The sequence below is a fragment of the Notamacropus eugenii genome, chromosome 3, assembly GCF_028372415.1.
Source record: "Notamacropus eugenii isolate mMacEug1 chromosome 3, mMacEug1.pri_v2, whole genome shotgun sequence".
Classification (NCBI taxonomy): domain Eukaryota; kingdom Metazoa; phylum Chordata; class Mammalia; order Diprotodontia; family Macropodidae; genus Notamacropus; species Notamacropus eugenii.
Genome location: NC_092874.1, coordinates 255,771,057 through 255,783,569, shown reverse-complemented (window position 1 = coordinate 255,783,569; position 12,513 = coordinate 255,771,057). Strand labels below are relative to the sequence as shown.

Genomic DNA, 12,513 nt, shown 5'->3' with positions numbered 1-12,513 from the left:
TACTCATGAAGTTAATTTTTTTTTGTCACCAAGTACAAGACTTTATATTTATCCTTATTAAACTTTATTTACTAGATTATGCCCAAGCTTGTCAAGACAGTTTTGTGTCATCTGTAAATGAGATGAGCATATCACCCATGACTTTATCAAAGTCTTTTGATAACATGTAAAACAGTACTGTTGAGGTTCGGGGTGTTGGGGAACCCCAAAATACCAACATGCTGGGTCCTGCTCAAATGAATTGAACACAAGCCTTCTTGAAGCCAAAGAAAAACAAAGTTTATTAAAGATTTGCCATACTGGATTGACTCTTAAGTAGCCTAACTGTTTGTGATGCTTGTATTCACAAGTGGGCCACGTACAATCTTAGCTAGACAGAGTCTGAGCTGGATTGAATCTGAGCGCCTTCGTGGAGGCAAAATGGAACTTAAATACAGAAATGACTGTAGGAGGGATCTGGGGGTGGTCTGGTAGTCTAGGGTGATGGGAAGAGGTGTTTAGAGAGGGTCTTGAGAAGTCCAAGGAGGACCTCTATGGGACTGGGGTGACTGGTCTAGGGTTGGAAACAGCTGGAGGCAATCAGGAGATATCAGACATGGAGGGATTGGGTGGGAAGCAGGTGGGGCAATCAAGAGGTAACGGAAAATGGAAGGCCAGGCTAGGCCCACGGCAACAGATTCAAGTATGAAAGACCAGACCAAGTGGGAAGATTCAAGGGGAGTTACACAAGGCCAAGCACGAATCCTTGGGGGTCTTTCCACTGGAGATTTCCTTCCACTTTGATGCAACTATTCTTTGAGTTTCATCATCCAACCAGTTTTGAATCTGATTGTTTTACTACTTAGTTCATATCTTTCCCAACTATAGTCCTACATTTCTTCTGCTCTTTGTAACTAAACTCTTGGAAAAGACTCTACAATAGGTACTTCCACTTCTCTTCCTCTCTTCTTAGCCCCTTATAATCCAGCTGATGGGGTGATGGGACCCTGGACACCTAAAAGGAAAAGATCACATCTGAAAGCTATGGCCCTTTCCATCAGGAAGCTGTTTCCCTGAAGTTTCCTAACACCCCAGTCCTTGGTGTTAGCCTGAGGCCTTTGGTCCATCCCAGTCCATCCTTTCACTGTGGTTCTCCAACCACTTAACTCCTTTCATTGTCTGCACCTGACCCACTCCCGGCTATTTAGCACTCTTTAATCCCATCCTGATCTTCTCACTGCCTTTTTTAGTATATATGTACCAATCTTCCCCTCACTAAATTGCATAGATTCACTTAGAATCTAGCCTGCTTTTAGGTGTCACAAATAAACCTTGCTACTTTGACTCAAAGAAGGCTTGACTCGCTGTGCCCCTGCATTTTGGGGTTTCTAGCACTGCAGCCCAGCCGCTCAGCCCTATCATTCCACCAAAACTGCTCTCTCCAAGGTTGCTACTGATCTTTTAGTTGCCAAATCCTTTGGCCTTTTTTCAATCCTCATTGTTCTTGACCTCTGCAACTTTTGATTCCACTGCTTACTCTTTACTCTTTGATATTCTCTTCTCTCTAGATTTTAGGGACACTACTCTCTCCTGGTTTTCTCCTACCTATCTGATTGTTCCTTCTCTTATCACCTTTGCTGGATACTCTTCCAGGACAAGCTCTCTCACTCTAGGTGTTCTTAAGGATTCTGTCCTGGAAACTCTTCCTCTATTTTCCTTCACTTGGTGATCTCATGAATTTAATTACTGTCTTTATGCTGATGGTTTTCAAATCTACCTTTTCTGCTCCAAACAATGCTGATCTCCAAACTCAAATTTCCAAATGCCTTGCAGACATCTTTGAGTTTGATATCCAGTAGACATCTTAAACTCATTATTCCTAAAACAGAACTTTCTCCCTAGGCTTACCTCAAACTCCTACCTTCCCTATTATTGTCAAGGGCAACACTGTCCTCCCAGTCCTTCTGGCTTACAACCTAGGAATCATCCTGGACTCCTCACTATCTCTTATTCCTCATATCTAATTTATTACCAAAGCCTGTTGATGTCATCTTTGCCGTTTCTCTCCAATATGCTCCCCTTAAACTCTGACACTACCACCACTCTAGGTCAGGCTGAAATCTCTCATGCCTGAAATACTGTAATAGTCTGCTGGAGTGACTGCCTGCCTCAAGTTCCTCCCCACTCAAATCATGCTCCATTCATCCACTAAAATGATTTCCTTAAATCGAAGGTCTGGTCACATTACCTTATCCCCACTCAATAAACTCCATATGTAAACTCACCAACTTCTTATTGCCTCTAGGAGCAAATACAAAACAATCTGTTTGGTGTTCAAAGCACTTTATAATAATCTAGGCCCCTCTTGCCTTTCCAGTGTTCTTAAATCTTCCTCCCCATAACAGACTCTTCAGTCCAGTGACCTTGGCTTCCTGGCTGTTCCTCTTGGTTCTGGGCATTCTTTCTGGCTTTTCCTCAGGCCTGGTATGATCTCCCTCCTGCTCCAACTACTAACCTGCCTAACTTACTTTAAATCCAAACTAAAATCTCACCTCTTTCAGGAAGCCTTTTCTAACCATTCTTAATTTTACTTCCTTACCTCTGATAATTGTTTTATATTTGTCCTGTATATAGCCTTATAGCCTGCTCTCTGTGTGTGTATGCATATGTGTGTGTGTGTATATTTTTTTCCCCATGTTGTTCTCCCATATCAAGTTGTGAGCTCCTTGAGGGCAAAGACTGTCTTTTGCCTCTGTTTGTGTCCCCAGTGCTTAGCACAGTGCCTGGCACATAGTCATTTAATAAATGTTTATTTCTTATAGATTGATTTCCCCTCTTGCCTTAGCTGCCAAGAATTTTAAAACTCATCATTGCCCCTCTTTTAGTGCTTCATATAATAGTGTTCTTAATATAGTAAACACATAAAAGATAATAATGTCAAATGGTTCTAGAACAAAAAGCGAATACCATCCTAGAGTATAAAAGGAGGTATAGGACTGCGTCCAGGACTAGGGAGGTAATACTTCGACTCTGTTCTGACCTTGTCTGACTATGTCTGCAGTGCTGTGTTCATTTCTTGGAATCAAATTTTCAAAAAGATATATAGACGTATTTTCTCTGGATTTCTGTGTCTAGAAGATGGTCATTAGGATAGTGAGAAGACTGGATAACATGCCAGGTGCAACTCATTTGAGAGATTTGATGATATTTCGCTAGGAATAAGAAGAATTAGAAGAGACACAGCTGCCTTCTCATATTTGAAAGGACTGTCATGTGAAAGAGGTATTATTATTACTAGCTTTGTGTTATTTGGGCCCTGTGGGCAGAATGAGCAGTAGATAAAAACTGCAGAGAAGCAGATTTAGACTTGATTTAGGTAAAAAAAAATCCTGGTAATCAGAATTATCCCAAAAGGGAAAAGATTTTCTCAGGAGATCTTAAGCAAGAGGCTGGATGATTACTCTGAACTCTTGCTGGAGGGATTCTCATTCATACATAGGATTTGGTGATCTAGATGAGTGGTATCCAACTCAAATAGAAACTGGGGCCCACTAATCCATATCATGTGGCTCCAGATTGACTTAGAAAACCACCTGTTACCATTTATATTCTATGTTTTTTATTTTGTTGACTATTTCCCAATTACATTTTAATTTGGAAAATATGAAGAGCCACAGTATAGATCACAGGCACATGTTTGACCCTTCTTATTCTAGAGGATCTCTCCTATACCACCTTCTTACTGTTAGATTGTTTTGTTATCACCTTGCTAAGTTGACACTAAATGCTATTGATTTGTTATTCAGAAAGTAAAAAAATAAAATAGAATAAGATATATCAGTTTAGTTTGTGTTCTTAAAATGTTTTTGAAGTACCCTTGCTTGGAGTTTACTAAGTGGTTGTAGCTCTATCTAGCCACGTTGGTACTTTTGTATGAGTTTGTCCTATTTGTGTAGATGGTGGTGACATTTTTTTTTTAAAGCAGATTAGAATAGTTTATAAAACCACTTTTTTTTTAAGTTTACTTACTTTTGCATTTGTTCTTTGTGAGGTAGTTATGCTGATGATGTATTTAGAGAATATCTGTGAAGAAGAAACCAAGTCCAATAGTCAGGCATGTGTGCCAAGGTAGTTGAATTCTATGTTGGAAGGAACCCAAAAATTCCTACTTGTCTTGCTCATAGTAAGGCCTGCTAAAAGCTTTCACAAATGAGTCTTTGTTCTACTTTTAAAAAGATTTTGGAATTAAAAATTAGAGATTTTGCAACTTTTGATAATCCACTCTGATGTTTAATAAACTCATCAGGAAATCTTACATAACCTAATACTTTATATTTCATACAACTTAAGCACATTTCCCATTGCTCTGTCTCTGGTAGATTTGGAGGAAAATAACTATTGTAACTGTAACTACTATAGACTGTAAAATAATACTGTGGTATACATTTGAAACCTTAGTGCTGTTACTGACTCTTTCCTTTCCCTTCCTAGCTTATCAGTTACCAAGTCCTGTTGATTCCGTCCTTTCTATTTATCTCTCATCTCTTTTTTCCTCTTTTCTCCTCATTCAGGTCTTCATTGCCTTCTGTCTGTATTACTGCAATAACCTTCTAACAGCTTTTTCTACTTCATGGCTCTCCCATCCAAACTAATTTTCACACCTTTGTCAGACTAGCCTCCCTTATTCCTTGATTTAGCTGGATAACACTTCTACTCAAAATCCTGTAGCTGCTACAATGGAAAGTTTAAACTCCTTAGAATTGTTTTTAAGGCCCTCTACAAGCTTTGTAGCTCCCTATCTACTTAGTATTTTGCACTCCTTCCTTCTTATACTATGCTGTAGCTAAACTGGACCTTTTGCCCTCCCCTGTGTCTATCCTACAATTTGTGCTCTCTCTGTTTATTTAAATGTAAAATTCAGATAGCTTCTTTGTGAAGCTTTCCTTGATCCCTGACTTCATCTTCTACCTCCATTCAGGCATGACCTTTCCCACCTTAGACTTCATATAAGCACTTGGTATGTATCTTTATTGAACACATGTATTATTGTTTGTGTGTATGTATGTGTGAGATATCTCCTTTAATAGATAATAAAAGGGTGAGGACCATGTCTTACATAAGCTTTTTTCCATTCTTAGTACCTTCCAGAGAGGCTTTCACATAATATGCATATAATAAATGTTTATTTAATTGTTGTTATCAAAGGATGATTAAATGGTCAAGTTAACTTACCAGATACTTTCAAAAGGAAGCAATACTAATCTTAAGGATCAGTATGCAAGGGCAGATGATACCCTTTTTTATTATGGTTTCCATAATATTTTGCCTACTAACTTGATAAAGAGAAAAGTTAAGTATATTAAGAACTTTGCCTAAATGATGAAAAGGTTTCTGAAGCATTACTGAAGCATGCTGAAGCATAGAGAAATTTATGTTTCTCTAAAGCCTTAAGATTATCTAGGGTTGGCATGAATCAGTCAGTCATTCAGTTACCAAGCATTTATTAAGCACTTGGCTATGTGCCAGGCCTTGTGTTAAGTGCAGGGATACAAAAGAAAGACAGAATTTGGTTCTTGCCACAAGGTGCTGACATTCTAGTGACAGGCCAGTAATGGGAAGGCTCTTTGGGGAGGTACAGGGAGCAGCAGCCAGGAAAGTTCACCTCTAGATGTTGAGACTTGCCTTGAGTCTCTCAGGGATGTTAGGAGGTGGCCATGGGAAGGGAGAGCATTGTAGACATGGCAGACAGCCAGTGCAAAGGCCCAGCCAGGACAGTGGAGTTCCATACAGGAGGAAGCATACAGTGCAGTGAAAGGAGTGTTGATTGGAGTGAAGATGACCTTAAAGCCTGCTGTCTGGGTGAGGTTGGGCTTCACTTTGTCACATATAGAATGAGAGGGTTGGGCGAGATGGCGTCTGTTGGCTGTTTTAGCTCTAACTTGTAATCCCATGATGATTGTCTCCGCACTGCCTGCCATGCCTGGAATGTATTTCTTTCTTCTGCTTCTCAGAATTCATAATGGCCTTCAGAGCTTAGCTCAAGCACCACCTTCCACATAAAATATTTCCTTACTTCCAGCTGCTAAGCCTTCACTCTATCCTTTATCAAAGCTATTATGGTGTTTGAATGCACAGATGGTTGCTCTTCTGGGGTCATTTTCTAACAAATGATAAGCATTCTAAATCACTGATACGTGTTGTTTATTTTTAACAAGAAAACAGTTTTTTAGAAAAAACTGAAACTTTTTTTTTGGCAAGGTAATTGGGATTGAGTGACTTACCTAGGGTCACACAGCTAGTAAATGTCAAGTCTCTGAGATCGACAGGGCTGGTGCTGTATACGCTGAGCCACTTAGTTACCCCCAAAACTGAAACTTTTAGATTCACATTTAATTCAAGTTCTAAAATATAACATTAGAATGAAAAGTGAGAATAGTTACTGATAAACAACACAACATGACTTTTGGTAAAAGGGAAGCAGGGTAACTGTCTGCCATGTGACACTCAGCTGAGTTATACATAATAACCAGAGCTCAAAACTAAAGGGCAGACTGCATACATTCTCACCCTCTAAAGGACTAATGACCAACCACACATGCAGGTTTTTTGTTTTTTTGGTTTTTTTTTTAGCTTTTCTCTTGGGTAATTAGTAACAGCTTGTGACTGATAGGGCATCTTTTATTAACGCCTTTCAAGGAATAATTAAAATGAGCTTTTTTGAGGGGGGGTGGTTGATGATGTGATTATTGTTAAAGACCCTTTCCCTACCCCCTTAAAGTGAATGTTGGTAGTTGTTTTGATTTCATTTGTACAGTTCAATGGAGGGGAAAGGGTCCTAGATTCGTAGTTGTAAGACCTAGGTTTGAGTCCTGCTTGTCTCTTACCATATATGTGATCTTATGCAAGTCGTGTAACCTTTCAGGGCCTTAGAAAGGTTTGGGAATACATGACTTCTAACATCTCAGTAACAGGTTTTTAACATAGGGTTCATAGACCCCTACAGGCCCAGGGATAGATTTCACAGGGATCATCAATCTAGATGGGGGAAATATTACATCTTTATTTTTACTAACCTATTTTTACTAACAGAAATTAGGCATTTCCTTCAGTTGTGCATTTTAAAAACACCTGAAAAAAAAAGGATCCGTAAAAATCACCAGACTGCCAAAGGGTCTGTGGCACAAGAAAATTTTCAGAATTCTTGATCTAAATCTTATAGAAGATGCCATTAGGGTCTACTATTGTCATAGGTAGCTAAGGTTGAGGTGACTATTCCTTTCTCTACCTGCATTTTGAAGTTATTTGAAATGGAATTTCCTTGTCTATTTTTGTCTATTCATGTCTCATATTGTTATTACATAGAAAAGTTGTTGTTTTTTTCAGGGTTTATTTTGTAATCTGCAACTTTTGAATCAATTAATTGTATAAGTTAGTATTTTTGTTGATTTCCCTGGAATTTTCTTAAGTATATCATCATAACATCAGTAAATACGGATAGTTTTATTGTCTCTTTATCTGTCTTTATGCTTCTAATTTCTTTCTCTTATTGGCATTTCTAGCATTTCCAGAACTCTATCAAATAAGAGTGCACAAAGCAGACGTTCTTGCTTCATTCACATGTGTATTGGAAGAGGTTCAAGTATATCCTCATTGCAGATGATACTTATTTTTAGTTTTAGATAGATGCTTTTAATGATTTTTTTAAAAAAGTCCTTTTATGCCTATATTTTGTGAGGTTTTTAGCATAAAAGAATGCTATATTTTGTCAGAGGCTTTTTCTGCATCTATTGAGATATTCATGTGGTTTAGATGTTTTAGTTTTTAATGTGATTAATAATATTTATAGTTTTCCTAAATTGAACTATCCTTGTATGTCTGGTGTAAATGCCACTTGGTCACAATCAATAATTTCTTGGATAAATTACTATAACTTGTTTACAGAGATTTTGTTGAAAGTTTTTGAGTCTATTCATTGGGCTAGATAGGTGTCAATAGCGGATAGATGGTGGATCTGGAATCCGGAAGACCTGAGTTCAGATTTGGCTTTAGGTGCTTTACTAGCTTTGTGACCCTGGAAAATCACTTAGGTCTGTCATTTTTCTGATAAAATAATTGGTCTAGTAGGAATACTAATTATTATTTAAAAGTTCTTGATAGGTCCTCCTGTGAATCCTTCAGGACAAGGAGGCTGGGCTTTGTTCTTAGTTATTTATAACTAGATGTGTTTCTTTTTCTGAGACCGAGTTGTTGAAGATTTCTGGTTTTCTGATAGCTTGGGTATTTCTATTTTTGAAGGTGCTCTTCTTTGTTCCCTCAGCTTTGCTAGCATGTAATTGTTCTGCTCTGTTCTGGTTTTCTTTGTGTTTCTTCTGATTCTGCTGTGGTTTCACCTTGCTCATTGGCTATATTATTGATGTGATTTTCTCCCTGCTTTTTAGCCAGATTAGCAAGAGCTCTGTTGTTATTAATCTTTTCAGAGAATCAACTTGTGGTTTTATTTATCATTTCTGTGTTTTTAAATTTCTTTTTATTTCCCCTCTAATTTACTAACATCTCATCCTTTATGCTTATTTTAGGTTTATTTGATTTTTCTGCTTTTTAAAATGACAGTTTAGTTCAATACTTCTGTTTTGTTAATGTTCTATTACATTTATAGGGATATGATTTTTCTTCTGAAGATTTCGTCAGCTGCATCACTTATGTTGTTTCACTATTACATTTTTATTTTGCATAATTGTTTATTGTTGCCACAGTTTATTCTTTGACCTACTCATTATTTAAAATTTCATCATGAAGTCTCCTTTTAGATCTGTGTCTTAGTCCCCGAACTAATAACTATTTTTTTTTTTTTTTGCATTAAGGTCTATAAAGGATGTATTTTCTGTTTTTTACTTTTTTACTCATTTTTTGGGGGGTGGGGACAGTAACTCTGCCTAACATTTTTGTGAAAACTTTTTTGTAAAAGCATGTGATATTAGTGCTGAGAAATACATGTGTTCTTTTGCCATACTATTTAGAAGACTCCGTAAGTGTTTTAGCTTTAGTTTCTCCAGCATTTTGTTGTGTTCCATATTTTCTCTTTTCTTTATCTTTCTGTTGGACTTATCCAAAACTTCCAAGGGGTAATTGAAGTTGTCTCCTGTCACTTATATTATTGTGGTTGTATCAGTGTTTCCTTTATGAATTTGCATGTTAAGGCATGTGGAGTGTATGAATTTATTCCTGCTGTTGGTTTGTTGTTCATGGTTCCTCTAAACGTGATATGATTTGCTTGTGTATCCTTTTTTATTTTTTTGAACGTTTGTTTTTGTTCTGTCAGCATGATCACAACTCCTGCTCTTTTTGGATTCACTTGATGCATGCTAAATTTTCCCCATCTTCTCAGTTTTGCTTTGTATATGTCTTTGTTTTTTAAAATGTATTTCTTGTAAGTAACAGATTTTGTTTTCTAATTCAATGTGTGTTTTTTTAATTGGATTGTTTACCAGGAGAACGGCCCTTTGACTGAATCCAAATTTCACAGAACAGATGCCCATAATAAAAAGATTTGTTCTGTAAAACTTGGATTCAATCAAGAGGCTGCACCCAAGGACCTAAAAGTTCACATGTGGCCTGGAGGCCGCAGGTTCCCCACCCTAGGATCCTTTCACATTTAAAGTTAATAGAGTTTTTAAATTTCCTTCTATTTGTCTCTAATATGGATTTTTTTCAAGTTACGATTTTTGTCTTTTCCATTGTAAACACAGGACTATCTTTTAAAGCTTATTCTTTAACAAAGTGGCCCTATTCCCTTATTGTCTTTCTTTTCCTCATCCCTGATTCCTCCTTCCTGTGTGTGTGATTCCTTTCCCGTTCAAGTTTTGCTTGGGGTAGAAGTCAGTTCATGTTTGTTTTTTTAAACCTTTTTGATTGTATGTGTTTTAGGCCATGGAGACATCTGTAGTTGTTCTGTCTTTGGCCTGTACTTAGCAATTTCTGTTTTGGAAAGGTTTGAGGGTCATGGAAAATGCTTGGTCTTCTAACTTATTGGTCACGTGACCTAAAAGCCCTTTGCTATAATCTTTAAAAATCTTTTCAAAATATTTCTAGTCAAAAAAGAAACTCATGCTCAAAGTTTTTTGTAAGTGTTTGATTTTCAAGTACTATTGACTTCTAGAATTATTTTTTTTATATTTATATATTCCTTTTTCTCCTTCTTGGGCTTCAGAATCATAGAAAAGAATGAAACATTGTTATTTTCTAGGGAAATGTTAAGCTGAGTTTATCATTAACTTTTGTGCAAATACTACAAATTGACATAGTAGTTTCAGATATTTTAGGTCTCCTGTCGTGAACAAAATCACTGTCTGGTTTCATGTAAGAAACAAAAAATTATGAGCAATAAATTTCAGTATGGTAAGTATTGAGAAATGTATTTTTTAGGACTTTTTGTTTTCAGTACATTGATAACTTTTCCAGTGCATTTCGGATATTGTCTTATTTTTTGGTACTATACCTCCTTAATTCATGTAGCCCTAGAAAAGTATCAGAGCTAATTGCTTCCGATATTTACTGGTAACATAAGAATAAGGGATAATTCATTCACAGTTAATGCTACTGAATATTTGGTGCTTAAGTGTTTTAGATTGAACAGCTATAATGTTAATGTAAAGTTTCTTTCTTAGTGGTATGCTAAAATAAATAACTTCAAAAGGAACTGAGGTTTTTTATTTTAAAGAAAGCAAGTGTAACTCAAATCTTCATTTTCCAGCATAGGTTTAATTAGTGCCTACTTGAAACTAGGCACTGTGTTTGATGCTGGAGACTCTAGCATATATACGATGGTCTGTAATCTCAAGGAGTTAATAAAGAAGTACAGTAGTCAAAAGAATGAGTTAAGAATCAGCGCTTGGCTTAAGAACTGGCTTGGCCACTAGCTCACTCTGTAATGTAGGGCAAGTTACTTTACCTCTATGGACCTTAGTTCCCTCATCTGCAAAATGAGAGGTTTTGCTTGTATTAGGTCATCTTTAAAGTTCTTTTCACTGGTACATTCTATGATTATATTTATCTCAGAAGTACAGAAAATGTTCAAAAAAGATAATTTTATACGATTTGTATATGTAATTTCTATTTTTACTTTATTTTTCCCCTCTTTGAAGCAAATATTCATAGTCAAGCAAAAAAAACTGCACTGGTTTGAGTTCATCTCGTCGTGAGTGATGTTTCATCATTCTTCCTCTAGAATCTTGTTTGATCAATGCATTGCTTAGAATTCTTAAGTCTTTCCAAGTTTTTTGTCTTTATACTCTTGCATAATTTCTCCTGGTTTGATTCACTTCACACAATGTCAGAAAATCTTACTGTATTTCTCTGAATCTGTTCCTTTGGCCATTTTTTTATGGTAAGTAATATTCTATTACATTGATATATTAGATTGTTCAGTGATTTCTTATTTGATGGATGCCCCCATAGTTTCCAGGTCTTCACCTCTACAAAAAGAGTTGCTATTATAATTTATATACATATATATCCTTTTCCTTTTTTAATGGTTTCTTTGGAGTATTGACCTAGTAGAAATATTACTTGGTTAAAGGGCATGCATAGTTTAGTGGCTTTTGGGGCATAGTTCAAAATTGCTTTCCAGAATGATTTGTCCAATTCATGGCTGTACCATAGTCTGTTAATATACCTGGTTTTCCTACAGACCATGCAACAGTTGTCATTTTCCTTTTTTCTCTTCTTTGCCAATCTGATGGGTGTGAGGAGAAACTTCACAATTGCTTTTGTTTGTATTTCTGTGGTTAATTGTGATTTGAAGCATTTTTTCATATATATCTTTTGATAGCTTAAGTGTCTTCCTTTAAGAAATGCTTTTTTTCCATATCCTCAGACTGTTTATCAGTTGAGGAATGCCTCTTATTCTTATACATTTAAATGTTTGTTATATGTCTTAGAAATTGGGCCTTTATCACAGAAACTTGTTACAAAGATCTTTTTTAATTACTGTTTCCTTTATAATTTTATCTGCATTGATTGTACAAAAACTTGAGTTTTTCTAAAGTTAAAATTATTCATTTTATCTTATGATTCACTCTGTCTCTTGTTTGGTAATGAATTCTTTCTTTAGATCTGAAAGGTAATTTCTTCTTTTTATCTTCCGATTTGTTTATGATGTGATGATTTATTTTTAAATCATGTATAAGTTTAGCACTTTTCTTCGTATAAGATGTGAAATGTTGTTCTATACTTAATTTGTGGCAGACTTTTCTATTTCTCAGCGTATTCTGTTGAATAGTGATTCCTTACTGAAAGAGATGAGGTCTTTGGGTTGATTTAGGGCAGCTAGGTGACACATTGGTTGGAAGAGAGAGCTTAAGAGTCAGGAATATCCAAGTTCAAATCCTGCCTCAGAGTCTTATCCATATGCCCTGGGCAATCACTTAGCTACACTTCAGTTTCCTCACCTGTGAAAATGGGCATACTGGGGGGGCGGAGCCAAGATGGCGGAGTAGAAAGACTCACATACGCTACCTCTGAACCCAAATATCTGTA

At 36.4% G+C, this 12,513-nt stretch overlaps 1 protein-coding gene across 8 annotated transcripts in view; it reads left to right on the top strand.

Moving 5' to 3' along the window:
• OSBPL8 (oxysterol binding protein like 8) overlaps nucleotides 1–12,513 on the top strand; it is a 222,682-nt gene that overhangs the window by 42,385 nt on the left and 167,784 nt on the right. The window contains exon 1 of one of the 8 annotated variants that reach the window (XM_072655422.1): nucleotides 10,224–10,374. The exons of the other annotated variants lie outside the window; for them this stretch is intronic. The gene's annotated coding sequence lies outside the window, so the exon portion shown is untranslated. Of the gene's footprint in view, nucleotides 1–10,223; nucleotides 10,375–12,513 lie in introns of those variants that run through there. 8 annotated transcript variants of the gene reach the window in all.